Source organism: Ciconia boyciana, chromosome 1 (genome assembly GCF_034638445.1).
Source record: "Ciconia boyciana chromosome 1, ASM3463844v1, whole genome shotgun sequence".
NCBI lineage: Eukaryota > Metazoa > Chordata > Aves > Ciconiiformes > Ciconiidae > Ciconia > Ciconia boyciana.
Genome location: NC_132934.1, coordinates 43,412,243 through 43,429,682, shown reverse-complemented (window position 1 = coordinate 43,429,682; position 17,440 = coordinate 43,412,243). Strand labels below are relative to the sequence as shown.

The 17,440-nt window shown below is 43.4% G+C and overlaps 1 long non-coding RNA gene across 1 annotated transcript; it reads right to left on the bottom strand.

Moving 5' to 3' along the window:
* Positions 1–8,200: 8,200 nt before the first annotated feature.
* Positions 8,201–15,882, bottom strand: LOC140660281 (uncharacterized). The gene is made up of 3 exons (XR_012045378.1): positions 15,483–15,882; positions 10,489–10,746; positions 8,201–8,608 (listed from the first exon to the last, which is right to left on the bottom strand). It is a non-coding gene; the product is annotated as an uncharacterized lncRNA (long non-coding RNA).
* Positions 15,883–17,440: the final 1,558 nt, after the last annotated feature.

The window sequence follows — 17,440 nt, the reverse complement described above, 5'->3', positions numbered from 1 at the left end:
CTGGCCAGCCCCTGGACGGGGTAGGCTGAGCGCCGCAGGGCTGTGGGGTCCGATGCACGACACAGACCTGGATCCTTCCAGGTGCTGCGGCACCGCTGGGAACGCCGGCACAGCTCTTGGGGCCACACAGCTCCCAAGGTCACCTGGGGTGGGGGGGAAGGCCCTTGGATGTCTATCTCCAGAAGCAGGGTATCATTTTATAAGGTGCAGGCAGCTGGGAACAAACCAGCCCAATTCACGCGTCTCCCACCTGGCGTGGAACAGCCTGTCCTCTGCCTTTGGCTCTGCAAACTCCGACTGGCTGTGCTCAGCACTGTTGCCTTTTCTCTGCACCATCTCTTACCTCTAAACTCCTCCTCAGTGAGAGCAGGGGAAACAGAATATCAGCCTTTCCTAGAGGAGGTCCACATCCCAGTTTCTTCTGCCATTGCTCCTGCTACCTGCAGCTCAGGGTGCCTGCTCCTCTGACGTGCCTGATGGCATGCTATGGTCCCCCCTTGCTCAGAGCTGCTGGGAAGTCTCTCTGGCTCAAAGCACTCCCCTGCAGCCTTGGCTCCTCTCTGATACCAGCCCGGCACAGGGCTCGGAGGCTCAGGGCCGTTGCAGGGTGAGCCTGCAGCAGGGCACCAGAGTATGTCTGACCCTTCTGGTATGCCCTGTCCTACCCAGCGCAGCCACCAACTCACGGTCTGGTCAGGAGCAGCTCCTTCTACTCCACGAGAGGTACAGGATTCACTCCTACTTCAGGCCCCCATCTTGCTGAGCTCAGTCCCCCGCGGGGCATTTGTAGCAGCATATTTGTGAAGTAAGCAAAAGGGGGAAGCCCATAAATGTGGATGCTGGCTGCTCTTGCCCTGGGGTGCATTTTGCACCCAGCTTGTGCTACTCCCTGCTACTCAATGTAACACTCACTCGCCAATGCGGGACTCCCCATGCTGAAAATGTTTCTGGGTTGGGTGAAATGGAGAGGACTTTCTTATTTCCAGTCCAGCTATAAATGATTGGGTACTGGATAGCACACAAATGAGTGTGTTACTGGGTTGTGGAACCTGGGAGAGGGTGAAGGTCTGTGTTTTGACAGGGATTCCTCCATACCACATGGTCCCTGCATTACCACAGCAGTCTGACTGGGATTAAGTGAGGCCTGAAGGAGTCTGATACCAAAACCCAAACCACTGCGAAGCCTGAGCCCATCCCCGCTGCAGAGTACAAACCACAGCAAAATTGCACGAAAGTCTCTGCCTTGCATCGCAATTGTTCTGCCTTGCGAATAATATCAATCACGAAAGCTGCTTCCCTGTGAAGTTTTGGGATGTTATGGGTCCCCCTGACTGCAGTAAACCTAGGCTCTCCTTCCCATGGCTCTGCTGACCTCTGTTCCCTCCGTGGTCAGCTTCCCTTCACGTAACCTAATGCCCACCACAGCTGACCACACACCCCAAGTTTGACAGGAGTGGGCTAATAGGTGCCAAACGTCTGGGCGATCAATTGACAAGCAGGAGGGTAGGTGCTGTGATTCAATAAATCTTGATTTGTTGAAATAAAACACAGGGCTAAAGCCCATAGTTTTGGGCTATGTCAGATTATGGCTTTCAGGGTTGCCCTCAGTTTTTACTCAGGTGAAACTGCTTTCAGACCTGTCTCAGAACTGGACCATGGAAAGGAGACATGGGAAAGTTTATTTGATTATTAGTAGACTTAGGTGAGTCCTAAAAACTTGTGTCAGGGTGCAGCAAGGGCTAGCTGCTGCCCAGGGAAGGAGCGCTGGGAGCCAAGCGTGGTAGCGAGGCTGGCAGACGCAGCGGCCTCAGCAGCAGGGAGCCAGGAAGCCGAGTGGCACGTGAGGGTCCGGATCAGGCCCAGGGGCAGCGACCAGGGCCAGACGCAGCCCAGCAATCACCCAGCTCAGCGGCCAGGCTGGTCTGAGGCCAAGCCAGGAAGCCGAGCCAGCAGATCCGGACCCAGGCCAAGATCACGGACGGGGGTATGAGCCCAGGCACAGCTGCTACCCAGCTGCCACCCAGCCCAGGTGGGCTAGCAGTAAAGCCTCAGCTGAAAAGCAGCTCCCAAGGGAGAGGAGGGGCAGGACCTCGCCTAGAGCTGTCTTCGCCGCAGCCCTTATCAGCAAAGGAGTTGGCCTTGGACTCGGCCAGCTAAGCTCCTCAGCTTAGCCAACGAGACACCCGGAGGCGGGGATGCTCTCCAAGGCAATGACTTTAACACACTATTCAAGTTCAGGTGATTGATGAAAAGGCTAAAATCGGCTTAATATTCGATCTCTGCAGAGCCACGTCCACATAGATACAAAAGCTCAATCACATTTTCCAAAGAAAATTGGCTTTGGTTGCGCCAGAGTAGATTCCAAGATAAGGAGGAAGGTTAAAATGACTCTATTTAATTCAATAGTGTGATAATGAGACAAAGTGATTAATTACACCTCCATAATGAGAAAGAGATTGCGTACAGGCTTGAATCAGCTTTAACATATCACCTTGTAAACTGACTCCATGTTCACATATACCTACTGGCATTTCTGTACTCTAATTACTAGTTTTTCTGTGTTAAACCAAAGGGTAAAGCCTGTAATTAGGAGGGAGAGAGACCATTCTTGTCCTGGGCCCCTCCTTGGCCAAAGGGAGCCTGGCTGAGAAGATTAGTCATAACCAGATGGGAGTAAAAAGAACTTCCCCCTTCAGCAGTACTTCAAACAGAGGACATTTGGATCAACAACTAGCAGCACGATGAGCTGGATTAAACATCTTTCCAACCAGAGGATCTGTGGTCACTCTCTACATCATACCCGGGCAGCACCAGTTAAACACAGCTGTCCCTGGGATGACAGCAGCAGCCACTAGTGCTCACTGAACGGTAACCCGCCCTTGGGGTCCAAGGGGAATTTTGCCCAGCCATGTCTGGCTAAAGCTCTCTTTTAGCAAACAGATTCAGAGTATATCTAGCATTTGCTAGAACTGATGGATTTTTGTTCTTAGTAGCTTATCAGAAAGCTGTATCATAAGAAGTTTGCATATCCCCTCCGACAGCCCAACACTGAAGGGTGCAATTGCCACACCAGAAGTGCAAATACCTGCCTAACCACAGCTGAAGATACTCCAGCTCTATTCTGATGGAAATTCATGTTTTTATGTCCTTCCTATCCTTTCAAGCTGTTTCCTGTCTGCTCACCAGCAATACAGCTTGTTTACAGCAGCTTGGAAATGTATGTGAGAGGAAAAAAAAAAGACATTGAAAACACTTTGGAGCACAAGATGCCAAACTAAAACCGATGCTGTGGAGGAGGAGAATAATAAAAGAAGAAATTCAGAAACATTTGCAGTAACAACAGCCAGCCAGCAAGTCAACTACAGCTGAACCAGAATAGAAGCTAGGTCATTTCGATTTCAACCTAGGAAAATGTGAAGCAACTGTAAGATGATCACAGCTTTGGAAACAATTCTGCAAAGAGTGCAATGTCAGCAAATCCAAGCAGTCACTTCCTGAGTGTTGCACTGTGATGCTTTTTCATGACAGTCCCCTGAAACCGTTCACCTGGTCTTCTATGGGATTGCAATAGCTGGCACAGCTCTGTTGTTCATAAAGCACCGTACAACAGCTGGAGCCAGTGCTGCCTCTGCCTGTTTATATTAACTGAGGGTGAAACTCTTCGTGTCAAACAGCCTGCATTTCCCAAAGAGAGCCCCTTGTATGGACATCTGGCCTCCTCCCATGTTTTCCTGTTATATCACTGCATTATGACATATCCTGATGGGTCCCATCCTTCTCCAAACTGCAAACCAGACGAACATCCTACACGAGTTCTGTAAAATGGGGAAGATGTTACAACTTGAGGCAACCCATAAATGTGCTGCCTGGAAGGTGGTGCAGCTGTTGAGACATGGCCCTCCGGGGCATCGCCACCCTCACCCATCCACCTTGTTTCAGGGAGTAATTTGCTGTAAGACTACTCACCCTGGACTAGCTTGTTGGGGAGTGGAGAAGCTTGTCTCCCATGTCGTGTTCACGCCCTTTGAGACAGGACTAAAAGGGGCACATAACTATATTGCTTCTATAGGGACAGTCCCTGCTTTCTTGTCCCAAGCTGGCATTTAGAAATCAGCAATACTAATAAACAGCAAATACAGAGAAGCTCCTGGAAGGGGGTGAGGGAATTACCGTTATTGCAGCAGTTCTTGAAAAAAGCAATAGAGAATTAATCTGAAAATGAAAGAAGTTTTCAGTCCTGTCCTTCTGGTAACAGAGGACTGTTCCACACAGTACTGTCTCCAGAAGAACATTTGTATGCCAGGTAGGTACTTTTTAAGAAATCAAATGAATCTGTGTCAGTCTGCTCTCAGGAGCATTTCTGCTACATTTTAATTGAGTCCTTGCTGCAGCATGGTTGAGCTAACATAAATAAAGGGTAACAATCCTTTTTATTTCTTTTTTCCTATATTACTGAGTCATCGATTCTACTGGAATTGCAGAATAAACTTTTTCTGGTTTAGATAAGTCATGAGTTCTGTCAGCAGAAATCCATAGATCAATTTGAATCCATAAATCACATTTGTGATTTCTGTTTGAGGAGTCAAATCTTTTTGTGCTTCCTCTCAAGATAGTAAAAGTTATACCATGAGTAAAATATCCATATATATCTATATATAAAACACCAGAGGTCATTTTTAAAGTCTCCATTTAATGGATTCATCATTCAGCCTTACCACAATCACCTCCTGTTTTTATGAGTCTGTAATTCAACAGTGCAATTTTAGTTTGTTGTTCAGGGATGGATTTTTTTCAGTGAATATCCTGGTGCGTAGTGACACAATTCCAGGAGATTTTAGGGATGAGTGAGTCACTTGTATGGGATATCCATCATGCCATAGTGCAGACAAAAAAAAATCCCACTTGGGACCTGGATTAAATATAACTTGAAAGACATCGGAATTCATATTATGACATACTACAAGGAGAGAATTTGTTGCACAGACAGCAAAACTATAAAAAGTTGCTTTGATCTTTGCTTCCTAAGGCTTTCAATTTTGTGAGGTTATCACTTAGACCACTCTGAGGGCATTTAAGCATCTGAGAGTGCCTAAGTCACATGCCATTTTTAGATCATGAAGAGAGTGGACCTCAAGAGAAGGAAGAATCTTTCTTGGGCTGTTTGTTGGTTATGTCAGTTACATCTGAGTAAATTATTTTCTCTTGATTGGTGAGCAGGGCAAGCTAATCCTTGGTGAAACTGTGCTGGAGTTAATGAAGTTGCATCAGGAACTCATTCAACGCAGTTTGGTTAAGGAAGTGAAGTAAACAGGATTTAACTTTGTACTTCTGGAGGAAAGGTAGGGCAAAAGAGGAGAAAAGGACTGACTTCTCTAAGTAAATTCAGGACAACAGGTATATCTGGAGATGCGGAGAAAATTAATGCCTGAGAAAAATATCTTGGTAGCATGCTAATTAGGCTAAGGTGTCTCACTGCAAAACATTTTTGAGTGCCTGCAGTAAGGTCATGTCATGTAATATTTCTTCTCACTGCATTTATGTCAATGAAATTCTGTCCTATCAACATTTTGGCCCTGGATCCAAGTATGACTAGGGGTATCTACATCTTCTTAACTTCTGAATTTAAACCATTGAAATGCACATCTGGAATGGGAGCCATACACACTGAAAATATTTCAGTTGATATGAAACTAAGCAACATTTCTGCTTAGCAACAAATTGCTGTGAGCACATCACTGCCATGCCCAAAACCCTATGTACCATTGCCAGGTACAATGGCATTAATACCTGGAAATCACATTAATCACAGGGAAAATCACATTAATATCCATACCAAGCATGTTGTATTTGAAGAGCTGAGAAAAGTGCTAAATGGGTTTTCTAGCTAACACACACAGATGAAGTCCACTACCCTATAAAACTACTATTTGACTATGTAGGGCTTGGGGGTTTTTTTTCAGGAAGAGAAGCATGGGGAGGTATAAATCATATGGTCTCTACGAGCTCTTAACAGCACAGCTAGCAGCGGTCCTCATCGTCTATTCAACACCCTTCTGTCACGGTTCTTAGTGCACTTACAGTTGGTTCTCCTTCCAAACATCTTCTTCAGATAAAACATAAAAAAGGTTTATTTTGGCCCTGAGAAACCTACAATTTCCAGAAAGTCCTAGACACAGGTGTGTCTCAATAATGGGAATCTCAGAGGACAGACGAATGGGAGCATCCTTCACTAGAGAAGTACTGACATGCTTGAGTTCTGCAAAGCTTTGTCCACATCAATAGCTTGCTGATTTCTAAGCAAATACCAACTGTGAGGCTGAGCAAGAAGCTTTCTTAGCTCCAGTTTAACCATCCACAAGTCCTCAGCAGCAGCAAAACTACAGCCACTCAATTTTGCATCACAAAAGGTCTCACCAGGTGACCAGTTTATAACCTGCGTACTGGGCATTTATTCTGCTGGATGGGCATTTCAAACAACTGTTAAGGTGCATAACTGCTGCCTCTTGATGAAAAGCTAATAGCTACTAACCTGACAGAGTCTTTGGTCTCAGATGATGTCAAAGATACTGGCTGTGCCAAGGATGAGACGATGCTACTGCCTCCAGAGATGGTCTCTGTCATGTAAGACCCCCCACTCTTTTCCCCAGCATTACAGAGCGATCATATGGCACTCATATTCCGAAGAGCACTGAGTAATCCCAGCTTTCCTTGTCAGGTAAGAAACTAAATCTACGCATGATAAAAACACAGAGTGTTTTTTCCAGTTTCTAAACAGTTTAAATAACATAGATGACACTGTCTTGGCATCTCTTTCCGTTTTCCTTATGTTTATTGTGGTTCTACCCAGATAGGAGCTTTTCCAAGTAGCCACAAATTCTCTGAGAGTGGAAATATCTCAGTGTCTGCAGGGGGACACAGGCAATCATTTCTATTTCTGCTCATGGTTTCCATCTTGGAGAGAAAAATGCCATTCCTCACATTTTCTGCAAAATTTAAAACTCTCTCTATAAGTTTTTAAAAAGCTTTCAGCTTTTGAGAATTTTCAGAGAGCATTTTCCTTGATAGCTCTTGACATTTTTTCCATAAAGGTATCAGCCTTCACATGACAGAATAAATAGGTTCAATGTGGGTAACATCAAGCTTCCAAACTGCAGTTCCTGTAGCATCGTTCCATGACTTTGCCTATCTGACATCTGCTGAACCTGTAAGTCACTGCTGGAAGCAAAATTGTCCATTCAGTTATTTGCACACAAAGAACTGTTGGTGTGAGTGAGGGAGAGAAAATCTTACAGATAGGACATTAAAAAAAAATCCACCTTTTCCTCCTCTGTGAAAAACAGCCATTATATTAAAAGGAATGAATAAAACACACTGAACAGTGAATGAACACTAGCAATGTATATTAAAAACATAAAACAACGTTTATAATAGAGATGGTGGTTTAGGAAGCTTTGCTATTTCCTGCTTTTGGGCACTTACCGGTAGCCCATAAATCCATCGCCCAATACTGGATTTTTGTAAATCTGTACTAGCTAACCCTGTGCTGGTTGGACAAACTATCCTTTTCTGGGCAATACCATATACCCTCTACAAAAGGAAAGACACAAATCTCTGCTTCCTCTAATTACCTGCATTTATTGCTTGTGTAAAAATCATCCCGGGACCCTGTACTGGAAGAGAGCCCCATTATCCGATACACACATCTGAAAACATAATTCCTGCCCTGAAAATTTAATTCAAGTTAAAGTATACTCAGAGGATCACCAACAGCATCCTACAGTTAAGGAGACTGTGCTGGCATAGATGTACTCCATTGCAATCACTAGACCAAATGTAAGTAAATTATCACAGAAAGTGCTTACAGGACCTTGAGTGATTTAATAGAGGAAGAAGCAGTAAGTCAGAATAATATAAAGAGCGTGCACATAACTCTACTTTCTTTGAATCTGATTGGCACTTAGGTTTACACACCCTTTGCTTTCAGAGGGCAGGTTTGGATAGCAGGTACAAATCTCTGTTCAAAACAGCCCTAATTCAACCAGTCTTGATCTGGTGAACATAAAAGAGGAATGTTCCCTAGAGTTCCTAGGAGTTCCCAGTCCATAAAGGAAACATGCACTGAGGTGGACTTCAGAAAGACTGACGTGATTGTAAAGGCACGAGTAGGTTGATGCAAAAATCAATTTATTCTAATCTGGTTTTAAATCATAATTGTACTGTCACAATAGTGGTGTTTGGTTAAAGGCACATTTCTGCTTCATGAGACATTCTCATTTTTACAACCTGATTTAACTTTACTGGATTTAAAACAATTGTTTGGGTGACACTGACAATATGCTTTGAAAGCTATTTTGTTTTAAAGCTTAAATTATTCTCGCATTTTCTCTCCTGCTTAAGGTCATTTATTTTACTTAAGCATATATGAATGTTTCCCGTCTTAACTAGGTGCAGAAGCTAAGCACGAAATTCTGCGAGGCTGAGCCCGACAAAGAGCATACGCGGTCCATGTCACAGCACTGCAGACTCCACACTAGAGGGGGTGAGATCTTCAGGGCTGGTTGCTGGTGCACATCTGAGTAGAGACACCGTTCCCTTCTCGTCTACTGGACTTGATGAAAAATAAATAGCTGAAGAAGGCTTGCGCAATAAAATATTTTAAGAATATCCCTACTGCAGAATTAAAAGGAAACTTAGAGGAGGAGCTATGAGTTTCTTCTCATGAACCCAGCACCCGCAGTGTATAGGGTAGGGTCCCACAGCACCCAGACTTTTCCTCCCAGCAGCACCACGCATCTTGATGGGCCATGATGGTTTCTTGGACACCCTCACTCCCCAGCTCCCTTCCTCCTGCCCGTCACCCTGACAGTGTGAAGTGGACCACTTTGTCTCTGGAGGTGCTGAACCTGCAGCCCAGCCCTTTCCCCTTGAGAGCTTCCCCAGGCTCTGCTGAAGGGGATTGTCCAGCCAACAGCTCCAGCGAGGAATGTGAGGCATGCCCCATGCGCCCTCAATGCCATTCCTTGGCCACCTGCACCTGAGCAGGAAGGAAAGTTGGTCAACATCCCCTCCCAGGGATTTCTTAAACTACCTAACACATATTTGCATGCACATGACATCTAATGTAACTTAGAGACCTCGAACATGATTTAGTGCTGAATGCATACGCCCTAGGAAAAAGCAGCAGCCCAGAAACTCAGCTGAGTGTGGGTCTCATTGCTTCTGACATACTCCTCACAGACAAATAACTGTCACCATATTGTGATGTCCAAAAGAAAAAAATGGGAATAAAACTTCTTTATCTTTTAAAAAAGTCAGTCTAATCTGATCTAGCAGGAAAAATGACTTACTTTCAATCATACAATGAACACTGCTACAGGGCAGACTTACCCAGGTGATTTGTCTGTATATTCCTGTATCTTAACTTGCCTCAGTTTCTTTTAAAGCTTAACCTTCAGGCTAAGTGATCTGGTTAATCCCTAGTTTCAGCCTAATCGCAAGATTCTCATAATGTTTGTTAGCCTCACAGGCACATTTCTTTTTTTTTTTTTAAGAATAATTTCAATTACCTCAACTCAGATTTAGCAGGTTTTTTCCTTCCCTGGAAAATACATGTGAGCTTAGTTGTTCCAGAACATGAAACATTTCTCTTTCTGCGATTTTGTAGCCTGTGTTACATTAGCAATTGAACTTTCCCTCAGCAACAAAACCATAATAAATGTTCAGTTTCCATTGAACAAAAGGAAAATCAGAGTAGAGTCTGCTTAGCTTCCTTTGCCTGTGAACTAATGAACACAGACCATAAATGACTGTCTGCAAGATCTAGTTATCTGTCTCTGCGAAAGGAACATACACTGCAGGAGAAAATGAGATTGCAAGAAAGAGGGAAGCTGGAGGATTAATAATTACAGGAAAGGAAACTCATTTAGGAGCCTAACATGGTCATTATGTAACTAAGCCTTGTTCAAGACCATTCAGATGATAAAGCAGTATAAACTGAGAATCAGCTAATGACTTGCTTGAAATGCTTTAGAAGCTGAAGCTTTTTTTTTTTTTTAGCATGAGCCTTGACCAAACCTAGATCAAGGTGACTATTATTATTAACTGATTATTATTAAATGTGTTCTGTTATAAGGAGTGCTTTCCTTTCCTCAGAAATCCAGTCCTTAGCAAGAAAAAGGCTCTTCTCTTGCTGAGGAGGTTTGTCTTTAGAGGGCATATCTGAATTCTTTTAAGTCTCTTTATCTTTGTCCTCACATCTCCTTCAACATAACGGTACTGACAGGGCAGCAGCAGCCTGGTTCACTTCTCCAGTGATGTGAGTGAGTGTCAGCTAGTTCTGCACTTGAAGAAGACAAGTAAAGACAAGCAGGAGGGAATAGCCTTCCAAAACCAAGCCACCTTTTAACATTCAACTAGCCACATGCATAGGCATTAGGCCAGAATGGCCGGCTCAGCCCTCAGCCAAAATCCACGTTATCCCCCACCTACCTCAGGAATCTAATTTACTTCTCTGTCCCCGTGGGTGGGTAGGTGTCAGGCTGTCTATCTTCTGCTAGATGGCAGCAAAGCCAAAAAACCTGTCTCTTCACAGTTGGTCTTCTTTTCCTGGTCTTCCTTCCTGGTAATCTTCCTGGTAAAGGAAAGTAGCCTCATCCAGTTTTTCATGGCCCATGTCATGCCATGCCAAACACACAGCCCTTGTTCCTCATATTCCACGTATCCTTCTTCATGGTAGAAATGAACTCACTGAACAATACAAAAGAGCAGAAGAACACAGGGAAATGGAGGCATGGACTGTGCTAATGATAAATAACTGTACACTTATTTATCATTAGCAGAGGGACCGTACATCAACATATAAATCAGAGCGATGTTGAACTACTCTAAGAGTTGACAGCTCCTGCTTATTTCCATGGCACTGCAGTTCCTTTTTGCCAAAAAAGGCCAAAAAAAATATTACCAACCAACCTGAGACAAAGTCTAATTTCATTTTCATTGGTGGAAATCTGAGGTTCAGCAATATATATGATTTCTAGTTGGGCTTTTATGACCATTCACGCTTTTTAAATAGCTCTCATCAAGACTTCTATTGCTTCACTGTGCTAGAGAGATCTCCTGTAGCATATTAAACTACAGTATAAGAAGCAGAGGTATATCAGTTGGGTATATTCATCTGGAAGCTCAGAAAAGACACTTACAACAATACCTGCCAATGTCTTACAGAGATTCGGCACACAATAAACTTATGAATTTCAATCTTATTTAATTTTAATGGCACCCCCAGGTCCAGATAGGATTCTGCTGTTTGCCTGGGAAATGAGGTGCTCTAGATTATACAAATAAAGGAATGATTGAAAAAAATCATCCTGTAGCTGCTTGGAGCAACAAATCATCCTGGTGCACGCAAAAAATTTTCATCTCTAGTGTACAATTTTTTTTTAAATGCACATAATTTATTCCTTACTTGCTAGAAAAGATTAGGCACTCATAGATGGTGGATAGCCAGTGACCATGTAGAATTATAAAGACAGTTAGTAGCAGATAACAGATATGTGTAAAGATTGACATGAATGATGCATTTATTTATGGGATGGTTACTGTAGCCCCCAACTGGTGAGTAGGATGAAAAGGGTAAAATACCCTCTTAATCTCATAAACTTTGGAGTCGTTAAAGTAATAACTGTATTTATGTCTTCAAAGCACTTTGTAAACATTAACTAATGAATCTTCACTACATATCTGTGAAGAAGACATTTTATAGAGGGAGATACACACAAAGAGATGCAATGATTTATCCAAGGTCACAGGCACAGTCAACATTAAAAGAGATTAGTACACAGTGTTCATTAGACCACATTCACGTTGGGAACAGTGTCTTAAAAATTTCATTAAAAAATACATTGCACACCCTTCTCATCCAAAGCAGAATAATACTGCAGCTGTGACAAATGTCTTGTCCAGACAAAAAATGATCTTGTGGAGGGTCATCTCCTCTACCTCTTGTCAAATATGCCACTCTGTCTGCTTGGTTTATTCCCATAGTATCTAATATAAAGAGAAATTATAGTACAGTGCAATTACCTACACACTCTTCCACAACTTGACTTATTTTTAAGGAGTGCTTTATATACAAAATAAGAGGATTGCTGGAAAAAACTGCTTTCACAGATCTGGCTACTTTCTCAGGTGCCATAGCTAACAGCCCTAATGCAGTTCTAGCTGAAGGAGTTGGTAAAAACATTAAAATTATATGCCTGCTCTTCGAATTCACAGTTGGAACCAGTTCCACATTTACAGGGTGATAAATTCACTGGGCCAAATTCACAGCAGGGCCTGATACCAAGGACAAACGCAACTGCACCAGCTGAAGAGCTGAGTGCTTAGCTTGCTGCTAACTGCTCATCACCACTCTCCCCGGCTCCTCAGGAGAGCATCTCCTTAATCGCTTCTGTTAGTCTAAACAAGTCCACTCGTAGGTATTGGTTAAATCAGCTCATGTGGCCTGAAGCAATGAAGGGAATTTCATGAGTAACCTTACTAGCAGATCTGAGCAAACAGGAGCTTTTGGCAGCCCAGAAGAAAAAATAAAGGAGCAGACAATGCCCTCTTCCGTTGTCGTATCTGTTTGCAGTGCATGTTTTCTTGCACACTGGGACAACACATCAGTGTCACTTACACCTTCAGCCATCAGGTACAAGGGATGCTGCAGTCCCACTCCTACTTCCACTCCATCATAGCATCGGTTCCATTGCGCCTATAATCCTGTAATCCCTCTACAAAAAGGCGAGATGATGAGGAGAAAGCAAGAACCATTACACAGGGTGGCGTGTCAGAGCACTTCAGTCATGGCAGTCGCTCCCAGCGTCAAAATATTTCACCTTAAAGGTAGGTACAGCCCATTGGCACATTTTACTACAGCTTCAGCTCCTTGATGATCAGAGCTTGGGAAGAAGATGAAGGCCATCTAGAATGACATACGGGAGTTTAACCTGCACCTCTTCTGTGATCTGCATACTTACAACACTGCTCAGCTTTTAATTTCCCTTATTCAGGATCTCCATCTCAATTTTGTCTTTGAAATCTATCACTGATATATGTATCTCATTGCATCCTTGCTTTGTTAATTCACTCACCTCTGAAGGAAAAGAAGGAGAATGTCCATCCTATTTTACTTCATAATTTCATTGTCTGAAAACTTTCCTTTCCTGTCTATAGTAGAAACTGGTTTTGTTTTATTGTTTGATTTTCTTATCTTGCTTTTCCTGCACACTGGACTGTAACCTGTTTTCTTCCAACTGTAGCTGATGTAGATAGACCCTCAAAGGGAGAAATTAGTTTGAACATTGGCAAAACAGTACAGGGATAACTCTGAAACAAAAGAGACATCTATATGCCTACCTGGAACATCTGTAAGCCATAAGGTAGTTACAACAAGTTTTCCTTCTTTTCCCCTCCCAAACTATGTTCCAACCTGTTCAGTTTTTGGTGTTTGTTGAACTATAACAGAAATAAAACTGTAGATTTATGCCAAAAAAATGAATTTTTGTTTCATGCGAGAAGAATTTTATACCTTTTCATAGTAAAGCAACATTAGCTCATTTCGTACCAGAGCAGACATCCTTTCTTTCCATTAACTTTTGCATGTTCTGCCTCAGGTGTATGATTAATAAAGGGTCAAAGTTGGATGAGTTTATTTATCCAAATAATCCTATTAAGAACAGCAGGGAGTCCAAAGGCTGTTAAGGAAAATAACCCACTTGTTGAAATGTTTGGATCAAGTAAGAGAAAATAAGTCCCATCTGTTTTTTCTATATTCTTAAGGCAGAATGAATAGCTATGCAGGAAAATACATTTCTGGTGTATTTTAAAATCATCATAGTAAAGTAAGAGGCCATTTTCAGACAGTAGAAAAAAAGATTTCTGGAAATGAATACTATACCAGATGCCTAGTGTTTAACAGTAGGGCATGGAGATTAGTTTGACAGAACCATTATTGAGCGGTAGGTGTGCTACACTTGAAAAAATGGAGTTCTCTTTTTCTATGCAGTTTTTAAGCGCCTCTGTTATTATAGATACCGGCACGGCAGCAGATTGTGTCTCCTAAATATGTTTAATTATATTTAATAGTGTTTCATCTCAGCCATTACAAGCTGGGAATGAAGGGGATGCCTGGGAATGAAGAGAGCTGCCAGGCCTGGAGAAGAGAGAGCGATGAGGAGCGGAGGAACATTTGTAATCCGGGAATTACTTCAGAATTGAATCAGTCACTGCTCAGTCTAATTGCTTTATTTATTTTTTGTCCAGTTTCTGACCAATTCCATAAACCAGAATATTATTTCCTATATATGCATTTCTACTAAGAAAAAAAATTGGGAAAATGCCAGAAGAAGAAGAAAACAATTGCCAAGCCACCCATCCAAACAACAGAAGCGTTACAGATCCTATTACAGTTTATAGCAATTGGGATTAGAAATGCCACAGAATACCCTCCTTCCATCCTTTTACAGACAAGTCTTCTGGGCTCTTCCAAAGCAGTGACTGCCAGATTAGGCCCATAGAACTGATTTCCAAGGAGACATTTGTTAAGACCTGGTCTTGACAGGTGGGATTCAAAGCCGCTATCACTTTGAATAGGCCCTTCGGCACTGTAAGAATTTTGGATCAACATCATCCTCTAATGGATAAGGAGGACAGGAGAACCTATTTATTTTCAAATGTTGGTTTACTGCTGCTTATAAAGCCCCATAAGTTTCCAAACCATTTTCCAGAACCAGCATGAGCGGCCAGTATCCAAACGGTAGCTTTGTGTTACGTCTTTCTGGCTTCTTTCTCTTTTGAAGCTGATAGCCTCTGAGCTATTCATCTGTTCCAACTTTCCGACAGCTATAAACTACCTGTGTACCTTCTCTCATAAAATGCGATCCACTAACACTGTTGGTAGGTAACAGCAAGGGAGAGGGGCTGCAGGGCAGGGGCTGCACTTGCTCCCCGCTGTCCCACAGACTCCCTGCCTGTGCCAACATCTCCTGGGGGATCAAGTGGCTGGGGATGCACAGAGGTCCTGGACCCCATCGTTCGTGCCGCATGATGTGTGGTAGTGCCACACAACATGTGGGCATCACACAGAGTGTGGGTGGCACGCTGATGCCTTCCAGGTCCTGCCAGGTCCCCTGGAAATGGCCTGCACCCGGTCAGGCTGGACACACTTTCCAGTCTGACCAGACACAGACCTGATCTCCAAGCAGGCTGCTGGCCATTACTCAGACTCAGTGACGGTGCAGCTATGGTCCCTCCAATTAGTTTTCTTTGTCATCTCATGCACAACAAGCAAAAAGTAAAACAAATGTAAAACCTCAGCCCTGAAATACTCCTGAGTACCAGAACAGTAGCACACTACTCACTTTATATAAAACCTTCAAGTGGCTTGCAATAAATTCCCACAAGCCAGCACAGAGCAAAAACTCCTCACCACCCCTGCTCACCTGCACAGATGTTTCCTTCCTGCACACAGGCACATGGGTGTCCTTGGGAAGTTAAACCATGCCCTGTTCTTCTTTGAGGAAACAAGATAGCTATCTATTTATGAAAAAGAAAAAATACACTTCAAAGGCATACGGAAGCACTTGACTACACAGTCGCTGTTGCTGCTGTAATCCTACCAAGCAAGGTCCCTTATGCTAGCCCGGGCTGGATCAGCCCCGCTCTGGCTGCTGGGGACTGTACAGCTGCTCTGGGTTTCTTGTGTTGTAAGGCTGAAGGGTTCAGATGCTGCAGCGGGCAGCAGTTACAGCCTTCCCCATCACTCCGCAGCCTGCTGGCTATCTACATGGCTTGAGAGCACATGTCCGGCAGAAGAGCTCTTCTGAGTACTGCAACAGTTAACTATCTCTGTACAACTTATTTCTGTCTAGATGGATTAATAATTTCTATTTTTTTATATAATTTACGTCCTCCAGATGATTTCCAGTGAGACGGAGACCACTCCGTCTGTGGCCAGGCTTACACAGCAATCTGAGTCATCCCTGATAATCAGATGCCTTGAGCTCCTAGAGGGTTTGGATCCCTCAGGAACATGTGGAAAGTTTCAGGAGTGTTACACTTTGCAAAATGAGGTAAATACAATCTACTGAAAGGTGAAAAATGAGTTAATTCAATTAAGCGCTTGGGACTTTCCACTTTTTCAAAATTCGCCTTTTTTGTTTACACAAATGGATGACATGTCCAATAGATGCACAATTAAAGGAAGAAGGATTTCCTACGCTTAGAGATACTTTTATACAGACATGCAGTGTACACTTTGAAACAAGGAAAGAAGGAAACTAACACTCAGCATGTGCTTGCAACTTCAAACAAGTGGGTAGCTGTATGAAACAGAAGCTAAATGTGTATTTTGATATCTGAACAGGAAAGCCAGCGTCTTTTATGGGTACCAACATCTTTATTTCATAGGAACAACTCTTGAGGAGTGGGATGTGTTTTCTAGGCTCACAGCAGGAAAGAGGATTTCCAGGATGCAGACAACCTTCTTTAACACCTCAGGAGTCACAGCATGGTCCAGCCCTGGCCTAGGGAAGGTGGACAACAGAGAAAGATGGGCATTTTCTGATGGTACCTGAGGCAAGCTAAAAAAAAAACAACTGCCACCTGGAATCAGCTCTATCGACTGGTCTCTTTGGCACCTCTTTTAAGCACCTGAAGACAAGAGGTTGGAATCCAGGCCACAGTTTTAAAAAACCTTTCCTGATGTCAGAGCTCAAGCTTGTCTCTGCAGTGCCCCTTTCTGTTTCCATCCATACACTGGCAATAGATACTTTTCTTAAAGTATGGCAGAACTAGCGTGTCCAGAAAAAATCCTGGTAAATGGATTGGTAAATGGAAAAAATCCTGGTAAATGGAGCATGGTAAATGGAAGGGGAGACATCACTGCATGCCTTGGAATGGGAGAAGGCAGAAGAAAAGGCAGTGTCATCTTTCAGAAGTGGTGTTTGGAGATGTCTTACTTGGTGCTGAGAAAGGACATGGTTGAATCAGACCTTCTCAAACACAGCAGCTGAGGCCCAAGAGGATTCCAGATGAACTCCCGGTAAGGAAACATTTAAGAGGAGGCAATCCAAGAGGGCTATGGAAAGGCTAAATGCTATCCTCAACACAGTTAACATGCAGCAGCACCTGCATGCAAAATGATGCACTGAAAGATGTTATCCTGATTATCTCATACCCCTTCTGGAAGAGCTCAGCTGACAGGAGGCACCGGCTCAGGGAACAGCCCATCAGCTCATGCTTGCATGCTTCTCTAGTGGGATTGGATCGTCCAGGGGGACTGGAGGAAGGCATAAGTAAAAGAGAGACATGGGGAGGCAAGAAGACCAATTAAGTGTTATCAGATCTCTATGGCAGGTCTTCTTCCACCCAGATTTATGTTTCAGAGTTTCAAACAGCC